Genomic DNA, 20,323 nt, shown 5'->3' on the forward strand with positions numbered 1-20,323 from the left:
ACAAAAGAGCCTGTGCAGAATTGCTTTTACCCAGAATAGGTAAGCAGCCCAGGGAGGTTTACAAATTAGTTGCTTCTACATGGACTTTTCTCTGGGCTCCTGTGTGAAACAATTTTAAAACACTTAACAGGGATGTAGGATTTCAGAGCTCTGAATGGTAACTCAGATGAAGTGAATTTACATCAGGCATTATTAAACCAGTAAATAAAACTTTTTGTCTACAGGATATTCTTGAACTTCTGTTTGTTTAAGAAGGTGGAGGGGGAAACAATCAGCAGTGGAAATCAGAGAAACTGCACTGAATTCATATAATAACTTATAATGTTTGAAAATACTTGTGTGGAAGAGGCAGAGTTACAAATTTTCATCAAATAAAGAAATTGAACTCCAGAATTCCAGGATTTGCGTCCAGTATGTTATGATGTTGGTGACACAGAGGTCACTGTTCACTTTCCTGGATTTACAGCTGGGAGGATAAATGAGGAAATGATTGCTGATTTCAAAGAATGATTTTATTTATATGTAAGTAATGTTTGTAGTCTAGTGTTGAATATGTGCGGCTGTAGTTTGAGCAGGTAAACTGTCTCTAAGTACATGAAGTAATAATCCATCTGTTCTTGTAATAAAGCTTCTAAAAGTGTGTTGTTTTTTTTTTTTTTGTTTTGTTTTTTTCTTGTAATGTGAAGTTAAGATTATTTTCAAAGCCAGTTGTTCATAATGACCCACAAATTTATGTTGTCTTGAGGATTGCCACTTTTGCTGCCTTCATCTGCCATCTTGTGGTATGTTAGCTTAATCTCAAGTGCATAAAAATACAGAAATATTACTTACTGTTTTTCATTTTCTTTCTATTTCACACTTGCAATTGCTAGATGAGGCAAGCTGACTTTATTTTTGAGCTAACGTACAGTAAATGGATTTTCATGCACTATTTTCAGTATTGGAACAATTTAGAAAAAATGAAAATTATCTACAAAGTTCTTCAATGTATTTCTGCTTTACTAGAAATCATTCATTAGCAGAATTCTGGACTTCATATTGTGTTGATGTGGCTCCATAAATTAGAACTTTTCATAATAGTGAAAACTGAACTTTTGAATTCAGTTGCTGGAAGCATCAATTGTGAATATATGTAAGCTTAAAAGTAGATTTCTAATAGATTTGTTTTAAAGCCAGAAGAGTTCTTTGAAGTTATGCACTAAAACTATGTCTTGGTTTCTTTGTGTGCTGAGCTTTTCAGTGAATCTGTGGATTCCTGTAGTGACTACTCTCCCTAAGAACAGGCTACCAAAGTACACATTTTTCAAGGAAATTGCTGCGGAAACATTTATATTGAGACAGTATATTTCTGCATTAGCAGTGTGATATCACTGCAGCTTACTTCTGACAAGACAGTGTCACTGAAGTTTTGATACATCACATGGGGAGGATCTAACACGCTGCTGTCTCCCTAAACATGTGGAAAGACTGGAGCTTTGATACAAACATTTTGACAATAGGTAACAAGAACACTGGTAGCTTTTCCAGTCAATATGGAAAACTTATGGACTTGTCAATTTTCCATGTATTTTAAGTTGTCAACTCAACTGTATTTCACTGTTGATTTCTTTTTTTCTATCACTGAATCCTTTACAGTTCCAAGCCTTTTGGGCAGTTTTGCAAATGATGCTTGGCAAGGAGTAAGGTGTCAACTAATGCATCATTTGAGAGAATAGATAATAATCAAAGTAGTTGTATTTTTCCCTAACACTTTGTTCTGACGGTTTAAAAGGCAGTTATCATACCTTCAAGAAGAAAGTAGAAGTTGTATCCTACCATTACTGTCAGCTTTTTTTCTAGTTACAATATATGTGGTGTGATTGGAATGGAACACCTTTAATGTGTTACATTCTGATTAAGAGACAATATAAGTTCTAGATGTTGGTGTGTGCTTTCTGTTTGTTTTCCCCTCTAAGAAATTCCTAGTAGTTCATACTCATTGAATTAGCAGTTTAAAAATCTGAAGCTCCACTGGAGCCAATCTAATTTAAGCAAAGGCTTTGGGAAGCCACCAGAATCTTGAGGGACTTTAAGTGGTTGCTAGAAGTCTTACAATTGGAAGAAATGGTTTACTATATCTTGTATCTGTTTATTACAGCATAGTTGCACATACTTAACAAAAGCTTGCTTCATAATCTATTGATGTAAAATGAATGCTTTCTAGTTAACTAGATTACTTTAGGTTGATAGTGGAATAACCAAGAGCATAAATTTAATGTTCTTTGAATATTATAGGAGTAACAACAACAACAACAACAAAAAGTAGTACATAGTTACAATAACTAATTCCACTCAGCTATCAGACATATTTTAACTAAAGAATATGATAGTAACCTTTTAAGTATTGTTACCTATACATGAATATGACACATTAGAATCATGTTTTCCAAATGTGTGTGGTATAAGATTCCTTAATCTGCAAGAAAGAATAGAAATTAATAAAAGAATGTGGAGTTCTATGTTTGTGTATAGATGCTGTTATTATGGAGTGCTTCTCCATGTGCAACAATGTAATAGAGTGCTTTGTAAAATGTTAATTCTTAATATTTTAATAATTAGTTGATCAGTTGTGAGCTAATTAATGAGCAACATTTAAACTTGTCTAGCAATTTAGAACTGGTACTCTTCTGTTGCTCTGTCACCCAGTACTGACTGCTCACTTGCTAACATGATGCAGTTCTTAGACATCAAACAGGCTTTGAGACAAAACTTGCAGAAGATCTAGTACAGTTTCAATTTGTTTTCATAAATGTCACACATATTTAACAATCTCCCTTCCCTCCCCTCGTCTGCTCTCTTGGCCCAGAAGACAGATGACTTAACACTGCCAACAGAAATAATATTTTCAGTATTTTAATTAAGCTTTGAAGAGCGATTTGATTGTGCCTGGATATGACTAAAGCACCCTTGTTTTGCAGGTTCTAATTACAAACAAACAAACAAACAAAAACCTGTGTATCTTTTTCTAGCACTGAGACATTCTCCTATTACCCCAAAGTAAAAATTCTGACCTGAGTATTGATGCAGTAATTGTAAGCTTCATGAAGAAGTGATTGGACTACTGTAGGAAGGTCTTCTGCGCTTCAAGGTGTGTATCACAGCTGATAAAACTTTAGGCTTGACCTGATTTTTTTTTTTTATTTTTTTTATTTTTTAATTTTTTTAATATATATTTGTTATGTAAAATAACTCTGGGAAGATTAGATACAACTTGGGATATGTAGTAACCTGAGGAAAGAGGTTAGTTGTCTGGATGACTGATTTTTATCTTTGCCTTAAGGGACAGATCTAATACCCTGAACAGAAACCTGTTTAGCTGGGAAAGAAAAATTTTAAGAGTTTGAAGTTCTCATTCCTTTTAAAAGCAGTGAGCTACTCTGTATCCCTCAGGTCAAATGTAGATATTTTAAGCTATCACCTGTGGAAACAGGTACAACTGAGAAATACAGTTTATCTGCCAGCAGAGGAAGACTGAACTTGAGAGAAAAATACTGCTCTGTTTCAGTCTTACCAGAAAAGTATAAGAATGAATACATTGCTCTCTAGCAAAGAGAACAAGAGGTATTATGTGTTTGTTTGTTTGTTTGTTTTTAAATTTGTTGGGGTGATTATTATGAACTGATGCACAAAAGTCACAACTGATTCAGAAGATGTTGAAGCAAATGTTTATACTGAGTTATTAAAAAAATATCAAAGCAAAGAGTAAAATGTACAGTAGCCTCCCATTTGTATCTTCAGCACTATACATGGGCTAAAAGCTCTTCTACAAAAATCCCTCTTCACTTTAAAAAAAAAAAAAAAAAAAAAAAAAAAAAAAAAAAAAAGCTGTAGTCAATAGTATTTTTTTTATGTCTTTATGTTTTTATGCTTTTTGTTTGTTTTTTTTTTTTGTTTTTGTTTTATGTTTTTATGACTGTGGTCACTGATGGATTAGGAACTTGATTATCAATTCCATCTTTTTCCTTTAAATTATACAGAAATCATGTAAGTATGTGTTTAGAATCAGCCTTTGTACCAAAGTATAAGTTGGTGTTTAAAAAAAAAAAAAAAAAAAAAAAAAAGTCTAGTGAGATGGAGTGTTAAACTTGCATCAGTCCTGAACTGTGAAGTAGGTGCTTCCCTCATTAACAGCAGACAAAGTTCTAACCCATTCACGCTAGCAAAACTTAACCTTAGTCTATTATGTTACTTCCACTGTCATCCTCACTTCATGTTTGCTTTAATTAATTGATTCTTAGCGGGAAAAGGAATTAAGAGAGCCCACTAGGGCAACATTCTTTAACTTCTTCCAGAGACTTGTTTTAAGCCTTGTTACATAAACCCATCTGTTTTTCCCAGCCTTAAACTTAGACATGGGCAACTTGTTCAATTTACTCTTCAGTTTCTAAGAACAGAGCTGGGGGTCACGCTTGTAGAACATAGAAGAGGCTGTTGCTGGGCTCTACTTCAGGAATTTGTGGGGTCACAATTTGTTTATCTGTAAACAGGGTTTGCTTGCCATTATGTAGTTTTCTAATCTACAACCTGTATTAGGCTAACTACTTGGGTCAGGTTTATGGTTCAGCTACAGAGTATCATTGCTCAAAAGTGAATGGACTCTAGATCAGTTTTACACAGTGGGTGGCTGGTGGAGGAGGGCGGGGGGAAGGAACAGAAGGTTCTAACTAACATGACCTTTTGATAAAGTAAATGGTTGATGGCTGGTAGATGTCATTGACTCAGATACGGTAAGAGTGTTCTTATAGAGATGGTTATAAAAACATGGAAGAGTTGGACTGAAAGAGCACTTTGGATGAGCCTTTGTCTTGGTTTTGAGACCTGCTTCCAGATTATGCTCATTTTAAATTTTTTTGTCAATACAGCTAGGCTAAAGTTAAGTTTTAATTTTGGCTTTTGTGTTTACTAGTTTAAAAATTCAAGGACCTGGACTGAAGTGGAGTTGAAAGTATCTTATGATCGTGGACCTACCTCTCTGTTGCATTTAGTTTGAAGTTACTGTAGATTTCTTTCATAAATCTAGAGTAGATCTGAGATCATTGCTGAGGTCCATAGGAAGGACAAACGGGTGTGACTATTGTTGCCACTGTGTAGTTTTGACTTATATTCTGAACATGTACCATGTTGTGTTGTTAACAATGTTAGTTTATTTATTGAATGACTCATAGCTGATATTTCAAAAATAAATATAATAAATACTATTTTTCCATCCATTCTGTGGATTCAAATAGAGCAAGGAGCTTGGGATTTGCACATTACCTATGTAGGTCAGCCTGAAAGTAATGCCTCTTATTTATTTCCATGGAAACTACAACAGATACAAAGAGCACAATAACACTACTTAATAGAGCAAATCCTCAACTACAAAAACAATATTTTTCATCATAATGACTACTATTAGTTATGTATTTTTTTATGATGTTGGGAATAACGCTTCTGTTACACTCATCCAGAACATGCTTGTCTTTCACATTACTCACCACTGCTGAAGTACACCATGCACCACCTCACTGTGCTCACATCCATTGTTTGGTTTCCATAAACATTCATCTATTGTTGATGAATGTCAATGGGTGCAGTTTTTTTCACGTGGAGGAATTCAATGACACAGATTTTTTTCATCCATACTTTCATATCAGAAGACATTTTGACAGATTGCTCTTCTGCAGGGAGATTTTCTAAAAGGAGGAAACATGATTTGACAACAGCTCTTGAGAAATCTTAACTTTTATACTAAACTGGTATGATGGGTGAGATATTTTGATCATATTCTTTCAGGATTAATTTGAATTACAGTTGTCACATCTGCATTGTGTCAACTTGCAGAGTTTCCTATTCTACACATAACTAACATAGGTCATCTTAACCAAGCATAAGGTTAGACCTAATCAAGCCATTTTGAGCTTCTAAAATACTTTTACTTTAATTGTTCCATCAGAATCTTTAAAACTTGATAACAAATGGAGCCACCAGGCTTTTAGATGTTTTATTCATGCAGCCTTACAGTATTTTCAATAACATTAATTTTTAATAGAAATAATAGTTGTCATTTTTATAGCATTTTCCATCTCAAATAAGGCTAAACTACTTTCATGTACTTTCTTATACGTCATATCTTATTCAGTAATGAAATTCAGTCTGAAAATATTGTACTAAAAGTTTTGTTTCCTTTTTTTTCACCCTTTCTGTTTTTCTATTGCCAGTCATACCTTTTAACAGTACAACTGGATGTTTCTGGAGCTTATGCATGGTACAGGTATTAACAAATATGTGAAAACAGAGTTGTGCAAAGCAGTGTAACTAAATATGCTAAACATACTTATTACTGTAGTGTACCCTAACAGATCAAAGCATGCAAAAGGAATATGCATATTTGGTTGTTATTTCTGAAAAACTGATTGAAGAATTGTAGAGGGAAGTATTGTAATTTTGTAGAAATACAAATAAAACTGTTTAAAACGGACTGATCTTTCAGACAAGTGACATCTTGGATGAGAAGGAGAATGAAGGAGTGTGTGCAAGCATTAAAAATGTCTTTGTGATGACAATGAAGGAGAAAGGATGTGTGATGTGTTTAATCAATTTGTTTTGGCAAGGTACTTGTAAGGATTGAGGAGAAAAAAAAATACCCATTTATTCTAAGGAATTATATAACCTCGGAACACCCCTTTTGTCTCCATGAAGAGTTTTCCTCCCTGAATCCACTGTTTTGGTGGGCAGTATTTTTGAATGAGCTTAAAAATTTGTCTTGGCTCATACTCATGTTCATTACAAACGTGATGATAACCTTACGCTCTTGTTTCTTCCAATCTATAATCAATATGTATATGCAGGTGAAGGACTCGAAACTGCAAGCTGTTTCATGGTGAAATTAAAGTTGCAGAAGTGCCAAATGTCTTTTATGTCAGAGTTTTAAATACTCTGCATGCCTGTAGTAGGAGAAATGGTGCAGGAACTACTTCTGGGGCAAGTAACTTATGATGGATCAGCAGAAGATACTTAGGAAAAGATGAGTTTAGTCTACTGTAATACTGCCTGTTTAATTTTATCTTAGGTGAAATCCAGTCGTGATCCAATTGCTTTTCAAGTATGAAGAATATTTAAATATCTAATTTGAAGAAAAATGATTAGTAATTTTCAATAGCTGGAATTATTACCTGTAGCTCTGACAGTTTAAGCTATGCAGCTGATAGTTATAGATGCAAAGAAATATAGTTAAAACTCTATTTTGTAAAAGTTACTGAACCTTATTCTATTGCAAGAGATAAAGAATTAACTGAGTCACTGCGTTGTATACAAACCTTTTTCTGGAGACGTGTAGTGGAAGAAATTAAGATGGTAGTCCAAGTCGTATTCACTAAGTATTTATGGGACAATGAGTTAGAGTACTGTGCATACACTGAGATGTTTATTTGGTCTGTAGTAGTTATCACATAATTAGATTTCAACATTTTCAGTTTTCTTTTTATGTATTCTATAGCTTTACTTCTGTTGCTTCCACTTCTGGAAACACTCATGCAGCATGTATAATCAGAAATTCTGGAAACTGTTTCTAAAATTGAATCCTATAGAAGACTTCTCCTTTCTCTTCTCTGCTCCCCCTCAAATAGCCAATTTAAAGATAAACAATTACCCTTTTATTGTATTTTATTTTCAAAATGCAGTTATAGCATTCCTCTACATTACAGTGTCTTTGGGGCAGGTTGTTAATATGTGATGGAAGGTGAAACTTGTTCTTTCTCTTTATGGCCCTGATATCATAAATTCCTTAATTACAGACTAAAAAGCACTATATTTTTAGAAACCATTGGAGGATTTGTATTTATTAGCTCTTCCAGAACAGATGAGTTATAAACAACCTTTTACCCCATGATTGTGAATGAGGAAGGCATAGTTTTTGCAGGAGACCAGCAGTAGTGAGTGAAGGACATAATGACATCAGAGCCAAATACCCTTGTCAAGACTTCTTTAAAGGAAAAAAAAAAAAACAACACACACACAAAAAAACCCAACAAAAACAAAAACAAACAAACAAACAAAAACAACAACAAAACAAAACTTCTTTGATTATTGTGTATAGGCATTACTGCTCATTTCAAAAGGATGTCCATATGGCAGAAGGATGAAGAAGATAGGTACTGCTGTGTTACAGAAAAGCACAGAGAACCAAATATATGAATTTTCACTACTTTTCTTCTTTTGCCAGTTAATGGTAGTGTCTTATAATCACAATATGATTTGCTTCAATCAAATTTATGGATCAAGAGATTAGGTAACATGTAAGCTACTCTGGATCCTTGAGACCAAGTAAACAGACCTAAGCTGATTTCAATTGTTTGTTCCTCTGATTTTGGCAGAGCTCTTCCAATGTCATTGGTTCACTGTTTGAACAGCTGTGCTGCCCTGCTAGAACGCATCATGAATGCTGCCAAGGTGAAGAGGTATACCATTTTGAAACCTCAGTGTAAGGACCCATGGATGTTTCCTGTGTTTCCAGAAAGTGTCTCTCCAAAGTTAGCATAATGAAAAGGAGAGCAGAGTTGCACTTAGCAACTTTTTGTTATATTAACAAGCTTAAACAGAGTCATGTTTCTGCAGCAGCATGGCTGTGCACATGCTGTGCTATTTAAACCAGCTTTGTTTTTTGTTTTCTTTTCTTTTTTTGTTTTGTTTTGTTTAATGGTAACATAGTTGCTTATAATAGTAGAACAGATGTTACAACATTGAAAATAGATAAACACATTGCTACTAGGTTTTGTTACCAGTAACCTTTGGAGGACAGTCTACTGTAAAACACTTTTTTTTTCCCCTGCCTTATCACCCAGGTGACTTATTTCATGGCTAAAAATAAATAAATAAATAAATAAATAAATAAACCTGAGGATAGTTTGGTGTGTGTGTGTGTTTTGTTTGTTTTTTGTTGTTGTTTGTTTGTTTGTTTGTTTCTTTTTTCCATTTACTACAAAATAATTAGGATTCAAGCCTACTCTATTCCATGAAAATTCTGTGTTGACTACTCTCATCTCTCATGTGGCTTTTCTTAGCATCTGTGCTACCATTTTTAATTCAAAATTCATAATTTAAAAAGGATAAAAAGGTGAAGAAACTGGAAATGATAAATCAAATGGAAAGAAGCAGTTATTCTAGGATTTTTATTTTTTAACTTTTTTTTTTTTTTTTTTTTTTTTTTTTTTTTTTTTTTACCCCCCTGTGGCTTCCAGAAGGCTTAATGTGATGCAACATTGATGGTGCTTAGCAATTTAATAATCTTCATTGGTCCATGAAGGTAATTTGTACCTAGGTGTAACCATTAAGCACTCTGTGAATTAAAGAGATGGTGTTTGGAATGAGGATGACATCTTAGTCTAGCAGATTCAGTTCTAATGGTCTGCTTGACGTTCTGCACATATAACTGTCTGTGTACAGCCTGTCAAAGTGAAAGGGCTAATATAATTAGAGTCTTTTTTTTTTTTTTTTTTTTTTTTTTTTTTTTTTTTTTTCCCTTGCTCTTGACTTTTAAGACCATTTTGTGCTCTTTAACAGCATAAAGTGCTGAGTGGGTTACTGTTGGGCAAAGCACATGGATGGAATTTTTGAGCTTTGTGGTCCATGACCCTGCCTAATGTTGAGAAAAAGCTGTTTATGCAGTTACATTATGCTAGGTTGGCTGATCAAGGTAGCAAACAATGCATCAAACAAAGACTAGATGACTAACCCAAACAACATTCTTTACTAGTCACATGAAAACTAGAGAGGGAGTGGGGAGCTTAATATCCTACCCTGAACTTCATTAGAAAATTCAAGGCTTTGTTGTTGTTGTTTTTAAATACTTTTAAGCTGCTAGGGGACATACACAATTGAGGCCCAGATTCACCCCACTTAACTGAGGCATTTGAGAGAGATGAATCATCATAGTTTTTTCCTTTCCACTGAAAAAGCTGGTTACTGCCAGACTAAGCTATGGTGGCTAATGGCTTTCAGGAAGTATTCTTGATTGGCTAGTGATTAGGTGCCTTAAAGTAATTCAGAATCTTAGATAATGATTCAGTTTTTAAAACAGAAACTTATGTTGATTTTTTGCTAGCACTAACAACTGCTACCTACAAGGCAAAGGTAAACAAATTGAAGATGAGTTCCAAAATAATTTAAGAAATAATGAAAGACGAAACCAGTTGAATAACACAAATTGACATGATGAAACAAAACTTATTTTGGACTGTGCTGAAAGATGTATTATTTAGAAGAACTGGGGGCATCCTATTGTCTGCTTACCAAAAAAGACCACAAACATACAGCAAAAATATTTCTATTTAGTTACATTAAAAAAAAAAAAAAAAAAAAAAAAAAAAAAAAAAAAAAAAAAAAAAGTTTCCTGTGTCATTTACAAGATAGCAAAATTATCTGCTCCAAACATTCTAAAAATAGCTGTGATGAGGGGTTAGTTCTGATCAAACCATCTTGTGTAATGCGTAGACCAGAAAAAGACCGAACTCCAGAACTTCCAGGAGGGACAGAATGAAATTCAGCTGGAACTGAAAATGCTGATATCAATATCTAAGGAGATCCCACCACCAGAATGTTCTGATACAAGATTAAAGAGGAAGGACCGAAATATCAGCTACACTAGTTCAACAAAACAGTGTATCAAAGCTTGAGACAGCAAAAGACAGCATGGCTTTGTTGGAATTCTGTTTCCCAATGAAATGTATGCTAAAAAATACATAGGGCTATGTCATTGAAAAGGATAATAGTAGAGGTTTGAACAAGATTTTTCTCAGTACTATTTCTTTTAGATTATAGCAAGTGCTATTTGTGTATAGGCACATCTTCATTGTTAGTTTTTTACAACATTATAAAGTAGTGGGTCAAACTTTTTGATTATTGTTGGAAAGGAATAATTTACGTGCAGAAAGATGAATGTTCATATGAGAATAAATTGGTCAAATATTACTAATGTATGTCAAGAATCTGATGCTGGTATGAACCCACACTATTGGTAATGCATTGCTACTTAACTTTGTTAACTCAATTTTGTTGTTCAGCATTACTTTTTCTTACTAGTACTTATAAAGTTAATTTACTTTTTTAAAAAGGTATTAAATGATGTTCTCCACCAAATCCATAAAACATTACAGGTTTTTCCTTTGATATCTGTTACCACTTTCACCTCTGATGGTCAGAGGTACACTATATACTATTACAGGCCATGTGCAAGTGCTTTCACATTTGTACCTCAGACTTGTGCCTCATTCCCATTGAAATCACAAGGATCTGGGCACGTTAGGACCCTATAGTGTTTTAGTTAGGCACATATTTGAGAATGGAGCTTGTTCTCTCTTCAAACCAATAATAAAATTTCAATCTATCTTAGTGTCAGCACCAAAATTTTTCTCTCAGAAAGTAAGATTCCAAGCAACAGTCTTCTGCTTCTTTGAGAAAAGGAATTAGACAATGGAGAGAAAGTTTTGTATGCCTTTTCATTTTCATTTCTCATTGAAAACTAAGTTACAAAGACCTTATATTACTTAACAGTTTAGACTCATTCTACTTATGGTAGAAATGATGCTTTCAAGTTGTAATAAAACAAAATAAAACAAACAAACAAAAAAATCCTAGCATAAGAGTGAATTTGTTCATCTGCTACAACTTTTTAGCTGCATTTGCTATGAGGCATGTAGCACTATCACTTTAATCTTTCCCAGTTTTCAGTGCTTGAAGGATAACAAAAGCTAAGAGAAAATTAACTGAGAGATACACCAATGAAATGGTGTTCAAGAAAAATTTAGATGCTGTACTGAGGAACAGGGAACTACTGGGAATAGATGAATGGTTGGACTGAACCCTCTTAGAGGCCTTTTCCAAAGTTATTGATTCTATGATTCTCTATATTCTATAATTCTGTGAAAATTAATGGCTGTTGAAGTGCAGTTCATAACTGATCACTAACATTTCCAGTCTCCTTTGACTGCATTATGGTATATATTTTAAATAGACATTCAGTATTTATTTACTTATTTATTTATTTACAGATGAGAATTCAATTCCAAGATCAGAATACTGTTTGCAATAAATAATGCTTTATGTTTCATGTTTCGCAGGTGATTTTTTTTTGTTTTTGTTTTTGTTTTTGAATCAAGTTTCTTTAAAATCTGATTGTTCCATTCTTCATATATAAACAGCTGTGATTTCCAAGAAGTCTCTCTACATGATTTCCGGTGTTATCAGTGCTGGGTCTGAATCCTTGTTCTTTTCAGATGTTCTCTCCCTGGTGGATACAAGTCAAACTAGGAGGCATCTATCTTTAACTACCAGACTAATAATTCTTGCCTGTTAAGATAATAAAACACATTAAATTCTACCTGTTCTGCAGGAGCCTTTTAGACATTCTTGACTTTAGCTATGTTGCCTCAAAGCAACATCGGAGAATGAACGATAGCACAGATCTCCTTATTTACCTAAATAGGGAGCCAGGAGTGAACTTCCTCCATTTTAAGGAGATCTTGAAACAGATCCAAGCCAAATCATTGTCTAATATAACTTTATAAGTCCCTGAACTCTGCTTTTCCTAGGACTTTGTTTCTTCATATTACTTTATCCATTTGCTCATTCATACAGACATTTAACTGTGATTTGTTCTCAGTATTGTTTTGTTTACTGTATCTTTAAGAAATAATAAGGTTACTGTTATTTTAAAACACCATATTACTGTATGGTATTTAGAAGTCTCTGTGTTGGAACTTCTACAAGCTATACAAAGGACACTGCATATACTTTGCAAACTAGGGGAGTATTTTTAGATACTCTTGCCATATTTTAACATTTGAAATAACTTATTTGCAGAAAATGCCTGTAACTGTGTGACCAAGATAAATTTCTTGAGCTTCTACTAAGACTTAGGAACATAGTGAATAGGTAGATCCATTTGGTTATTAATGGTAGAATATTCAAAAATTTGTAGGACCACAAATCCTGTGACCAACATCTCTATGTGCTTAAATCCAGAAGTACTCTTAAATACTGCCAAAGAAAACAAAAAAAAAAAAAAAAAAAAAAAAAAAAACCTGCTACTGACAAGTTAGAAAATAACTTAAGCCAGATTCTGTATCCATATCTATTTTTATTTTAGTTGTCCTCACAAGTTTTTTTTTGTTTGTTTGTTTTGTGTTTTTTTTTTTTTTACCTTTATATTAAAAGGTTGCACGCTCACAGCTGGAGAAACTGTTTTTAATTCTCTGTCTCATCCCAATGTAACAATAGACAGCACTACTTTAATTATCTGTGTATCCAGAAAAACAAGTTTCATATCAAAGTTAAGAAATCACTTATGCTTTCAATACAACATGCTTAAAAATACATCAAAGTATATTAGCATATCTGTAAATGCTTCATTCTGTGGGTAATGAAATTACAGTTCAGAACTACAGAACATTCTGCCAAACAGAATTTTTAGTTTCCTAGCCAGCCTTCAGTTAAAGGTCAAAGCTGATTGATACATATGAAGGTCTAGTTTTATGTCAACCATTTCTCTAATTGAAGTGCTCATTATGATGGCAGCAATAGTTTATGTATGAGCTTTTGTGTGCCTATGTGTGCAAATACATTCATTGCAAACTTTTCTATTTTATTTTTGTTCTTCCACAGCTGTTACTACATAAATTTCTGCTATGGTAATGAAAGAAGAGTCACTGCCAAGTCAGCTTGGAACTGAAACTGTAAATTAGGCCCCTAAGGAATCGCAGAATTACCAGTTTAATTTTCAGATTTTCTATGGAAAGACATGTAGCCTTCCTAGATCACATCCTGATGCTTTGTAACGCCACAGTGACCAAATGCAGATAGCCATTGAGTGAAATAGAAAATCACTTCATCTTGTTTGACTTCCAAGGTATTTAAAGCTACAATTGTGATGGAAATTATGGAAAGAACCATTTGTGGTTATGTTTAGGATCATGCTGGTTAGCCACCTGCTAACCAATCTATCTTTCTTTAGTAAAAGTATTTTCTTCTACAGTGAAATATATATTAAGCCTGAGGGCCTATCTGTGTTTACTTTCATTGGGCTGTGACTTTCTTATATGCTGTACGCAGCTGTGGGAAAGAGCAACTGATCTACAGAGTATTATATCTCCCCCATGGTAACCTACTGCCTTTGTAGGAGCCACCTTGGAAGCAGTAACTACTTGTTTAGTTCATAATGTCCACATTCTTCCTTTTGTTAACTGTGAGCATTTATAAAATGTTAACAAAGGGTGTTCTCGATGTCAAGCATCAACATTCATTTTGTAGAATTTCAGGTTAACATAACCAGCCTGAGAAGTTTCATACTTTTTATACTGCCACGTGTGGTGGTGTATCCTTTTTGTATATGCTTCAAATAAAGAACAAACAAACAAACAAGAAACACTTAACAGTTGCCTGTGACATAATCAATTGTCTAATAACAAATATCCTGTGCAAAGGATAAGTGCGAGAAAATCTTGTAATCTACCATGCTGTTGCATCTTTAATGTATGGATCAACTACTCTTTTTCTGTGTTATAAATATATATTTATTTTTATTTTTATTTTATTTTATTTTATTTTATTTTATTTTATTTTATTTTATTTTTAATTTATTAATTTTTTTTTTTTCCTCCCCAGTTTTGGGTGAGTAGCTCATTTTTAGTGAAATGCTTAAGATTTCTTTCATCGGAGCATGGGTATAACAAATGCTTAATAAATATTTAAATGTTCCATCTGTCACAGTAAACTTGTATAGGCAAGGCTTCCATGTCCTCTGGAAGTATTTTGTAGAACATATTCCACAGCATGTCACTGTTCTAGGAGAGCATATCCTGTCCCTGTATGGGAATAAACTAAGCTTTGTAAGGCAATCTGTTATGGTTTACATGCTGCTTTAACAGTGAGGTCATCATATAAAATACTTTTTCTTGAAAATATGAATAAAGTAGTAAAGATTAAACAAATCACAAATTTTCCCAATTCTTTTTGTGCTTTTAAAAATTAATAAATACTACATGTATAGTTAGTAGAGCAGATCACAGTGGTGAGATTAAGAAATCTAAGATTTCTAAAGGATGTTAACCATATGAGATTAATACCATACCACAACAACCTCTTGAGAATCTCTTGTGATGTAACTAGCTGTGATGTAACATTGCTGTATTTGCTATCACTTTAACTCTTGTTCAAGCAGTATTTTTTAATCTTCAGTTTGCTCCTTGGGATTGGTGAGGTGTGTGAAATCTCGAATGTATTTGGAAGGATTCCATTATCAAATGGTAAATTTCTCATTCCTATGAAAGTTATCCTTCACAAGATACCAAAGATGCAATGATGCACTGTATATCCGGTGGTCCACGGTGCAAATAACCTAAAGAAAATTTTTCCACCAAAAGAAGATAGTTGTTCTCCAGTAATACTGATAACTTCAGTGCCGGCTGCTGCCTCAGCAGACCATCTTTGAAGCCCTTTTATAAAGGGAAAAGGTCAGGAGGAGTTTTTCATTGAGGACATTAAAATTCCAAGACAAAAACATGCTGGTAAAATTTCATGCTTTTCCCGGTCACCCTGAGATAGATGTAGAAATTACTAAGCTCAACTGCCAATTCTCCTGTATTATAATGACATAGGTCTACAATCAGCTGAATTAAATCTAAAGATTTGACTGATTTTAAGGGGAGGGAAAGAAAATCTCTGTTAGAGATCTTAGTTTAAGATTTGATGATGTGAGCATTTTTTTATTTGCACTTCCTTCACTCTGGGTTGGCCTGGAGTTGGATGAAAAAGTTCCTGACTGTCTGATTCTTTTCCTTTTAATGCATGAAATTCAACTGGGATTTTATTGTTATTATATCCTATTAAATGAAGCAGAAATGATAAAAAGGAAATGAAAAGAATCAGCTATTCATCCAGTTAAGTATCTGAGGAAATAAATATGTGAGTACTTTTGAAATGTGTTGGAAACTTGCATTTTTCTCTAGGTTTCCATGACTGAAAACAGGAGGTGAAGTTTAAGTAAGAAATACTACACATTGAACCAGTATCTTGGACATCATAGGGTTGATTTTGTGTATGAATAAGCAGTGGTTTATAATTTATATCTGATCTTAAAACTTAATACAAGAATTCTTTTAAAGTGAATTCCACAGCTTATACCAGCTGGCTTTTTTTGGGACCTGTTGTGATGGATAAAAGTAGTTTGATAATGCTCTGAAAACTTCACAATGATCATTAAAAAATCAGCTGTCAGAATATCTTGTATTGTGCATTTTTTTTCAAATTATGACAAACTCTTCCCCAGGCTATTCTGACAGATAAATTGAGGAAGCATAAGCTTAAATCTTACTCCTTCTGAACTATTTCTGTATGATTTATTTATTTATTTATTTTAAGGTATCTGAAACAGAACTGAAACAGAAACCCTTGAACTACAGACTAAAATCAAGGTAAGAATAAAATACTTTGTGGAGCTATTTCTCTTCTTTGAGAGAAGCAGTGTCAGCCACGCTGAATAGCAGAATTAAGATATTTCAAAGGCACTGTCAGTTCCACCTTGCCAAAAAAATCCCTGCATGTTCAGTGTTGTCAAGGGACATATCAGACAAAATTCATAATTTGTTTTCATGACTGAGGTTCAATTGCAGCATTTTAATGTGTTTAAGGACATACAGCTTGGGTATTTTGAACTATGACAGTTCAAAGTGTTTTGTCTTTTAAACAATATTCTGCAAGTATTTTGTTTATCCGAAAAAAATAAAGAGTTCGTTAGTAATCACTGAATGATACCATTTTCATTTCAAAGTTGTGATCATTTTCTCAATTTTCAGTATCTTGCATGTATTTTGTGCTTTGGAGTTAATGAAACTTGCTCGAGAAATTAAGATGTTAGCAAAAATTGCCATCAAAGTAGTAGGTGACAGTAAATATTTTATTGGTATATTAGCCATTCTCAGAGATGTTCATCCTTTTGACTGATCTGGCTTCTTTGCAACATACTGAGGAAGATTAAATACCTTGCACCTCCTAAATAAATGAAAAGATTTAGAGATTCAGTATTTTCTCTAACATTTGGTCATTTGAGACAACTATGGAACAGGTGGTAGAAAAATCTTTATCTCTCTTAACCTAGAGGGAAAAATCAAATTAAATTGGATTTAAAAGGTGTATCCAATAAACTAGTGGGGAATGATGTCATAAAGCAGAGGCACTGGAGAATCAATTTGGGACCCACAACTCCCAAAAGCCTCAGTGATGAAGAATGAGGACATTTATTTCTTTGGCAGGGCATATGAAGATCAGAGTGAACAATTCAATCTTAATATGTGTATTTAGAATGCATTTGGAGAGAGTCCCATTTATGCCAGCTGGATTCAAGAGATTATTGAAAGGAAAGCATAGACATTTACTTCATATGTCACAAAGAATTTTTGAAAATGACCTTAACACCTCCCAGTGGTCCTGGAAATAGCTGAAGAATCTCTCATGGTTTATTTTTGTTTTATTGGAATTATTGAAATATTTTAGAAAGTGATTTAACAGATACAATCATACTATAATTAATTTATGTGCATATAAATCTGTTTATTTTTTATTTTCTGTTTCTCTGGAGCTGTAAGTATGAAAATCAGGGTGTCAAAAGCTGTGATTTCTGTTTTGCTCGAAGATGTATGGATGAAGCTCCACTTCATCAGACTTGTCGCTCTCTATATATTGTTTGGGTTCGGAGGCTGAAGTAGAAGTGGTATTTTTCCACTGTCTTGAAACAAAAACTAGTGCACACAATATGACTGGATTGGCATCATGAATTTTTCTTATACAATGTATGAGTAACTGCTAATGTATATGAGGTAGTTACTAGCATTGCCACCTCAGATGAGGCTGTTTGCATTAGTGTGACCATCTCACACGATCAGAGGATGGATAGCTCAGCAGAGTTCAGTGTAATGCTGCTAACTTTATAGCTGTGGTTATAAGCACTCAAACTCTTTGTAAGCTGTTCTCTGTTGCCACCTCTATTCAGCAAATAACTAGCTATTGTTCAAATCTGAGTACAGAAAGGATCTCTACAAGTGTTCTTGTTTTGATGAGATTATTTAATGATTTAATGTTTTCCTCCTATGTCAAAGACATAGACTTGTGAGGTTTTTTACTCATTATTTAGATCAGTTTGTTCTTAAATTGAGTTGCAATTATTGTTGTTTGGGACCTAATATCCTTTGCAATTTTGTAGATTCTGGATTTAAAAAAAAAAAAAAAAAAAAAAAAAAAAAGAGTATGTGTCACAGAATGCCTGTTAACAGTGATTTTTCATGATATATGTGAAATTAAGAAATACGTTTTTTGTAACGTGAGTCATCTAACTTCATGTTTCTGAAGCTAGCATCGAGAGAATTTTATGTCTAAAAAATTATTGCACACAGAAGAGAAAGCTAAAGCTCTTCTCACTTATTAAGTAGGGATGAACAAAACATTTTAGATATTAGACTTGCTGTGTTGTTTTCCATAAAGAGTTTTCAAAACTTATCTGAAACAATTCTTCAGTACAAAATCTTTCCCAGTAGCTTGTCTTTGTGAATGACAAGTTGGAAAGCCAGAGGAAAGCCACAGCGGAAACAGTAAAAAGCAAGTATTAAATTGGTTCAGCAATCAGTAGTTTGTTAGAGGATTCTTAAGCTATACTTTTTGTCTAAGCTATTATTTTTAATAATAACTCATGATCTGTCCTTTCTTTATGCATTTGTTTTCTGATAGATTTTATCTTGCTAGGCTTCAAAGGAAATACATTCAAGGATATCATCATGGTAAATAACTTCTCTTCCCCATGAAAACTGTCAATTTATTCCAACACTTTGCTTTCTCTCTTTTAAACCAATATTCGTTCAGAAGTTTACAACTTGATTGTTTCATTAGCTCTGGTGAGATATCTCATCAAAGTCTTTCAGAAAACCAAGCACATCAGAACGTATATTAATACAGTAATCTAGACCAGCAAACTTGTTGGATCATTGGAAAAAATACAACTGTATTTGTAAAGTGTCTGCACCCTAATATGATAGAAATGTATTGCTTACCTATGACATCCTTACTTACTTGGTGCAGAAATTACTTTTTCGTACCTGTAACTGAGAAGTACACTTCTGAAAATATGTGTAAATATCAATGTGATATTTAAGTCTTTTCTTGTCCGATACTGAGTCATTTTTGCACACAAAACCTGATATTTAACTAAGTATTATGATCAAATACGAACATGAAATTTCTGCAGAACTGTTGATCCTGTACAATGACTGTCCAATGTATCGAGTTTTCTTCAGTGCTTTGTATTACTATTATTATTAGTCGTTTTAACATCACTGAGCTTCTTCTCTGACAGTGAATCCCTACCCAGGTTCAGTGCAGCAACTGGCTTACCAACACTAGGGATACCACTACATATAATTAGGGTAACCCATCTGTCATAGCTTTGTCCTTACTGGATAAGACTTATTTCACTTCTTAATCATTTATCAGATCTTCTGACTTTCATTTTAAAAGTTTTCACAACTTTATTGTGAAAGACATGAAAAATATTAAGCCTCTTCTAAGCCCTTTGGCCTATTTGTATGTGGATATTCTGTGCAAATTGTCAGACTAAGTTCTTAACCATTTCTCATCTTTGTGCATGATCCATATTTCTTTAAATGCGTTTTTCTGTGATGTAGTAATTTGCTTTTCAATTTTTTTTTCTTTCTTTCTTTCTTTATTTTTTTTCTATTTTTTTTTTTATTTATTTATTTTTCACTGAAAGAGATAGAAAGTAGTGGTAAGAGGGTAAATGAGTAAGTATTTTTGTCGAAGTATAATGTCATTGGGCAGTTTTCCTACCATCTGTAGGTAAGAAAAACTTGCAAGGACTGAATGCTTTCCGAATTTTTTCATTCTGTGTTGCAGGAAAATCTCTGCATAGTTGCAGTTGATAATTTCAGTGTCCTGATGATAACGTTAATAAATAGATTCTTCTGGTGTCTGTGTCTCAACTGACTGACTAGTTTTTCTGGCTGGAACTAAGGGCAGTAGGGCATATCAATTCTGAATCTGATCTCAAAAACATTTCGTTGTTTTTAGATCTTACATTAATGTCAGTCAAAGTAAGCTTAAATACTCAACCCTGACACTAAGCTTAATAAGTCACACCCAAAATATTTAGTATGTAAGGCATATGTACCATATTGGATTTGAAAATCCTGCTCTTCAATCTGGTCTTTCTGGCAGAGAGGTGAATGAACATCACTGAGAGGACAGAGTG

Source organism: Excalfactoria chinensis, chromosome 2, assembly GCF_039878825.1.
Source record: "Excalfactoria chinensis isolate bCotChi1 chromosome 2, bCotChi1.hap2, whole genome shotgun sequence".
NCBI classification, from domain to species: Eukaryota; Metazoa; Chordata; class Aves; order Galliformes; family Phasianidae; genus Excalfactoria; species Excalfactoria chinensis.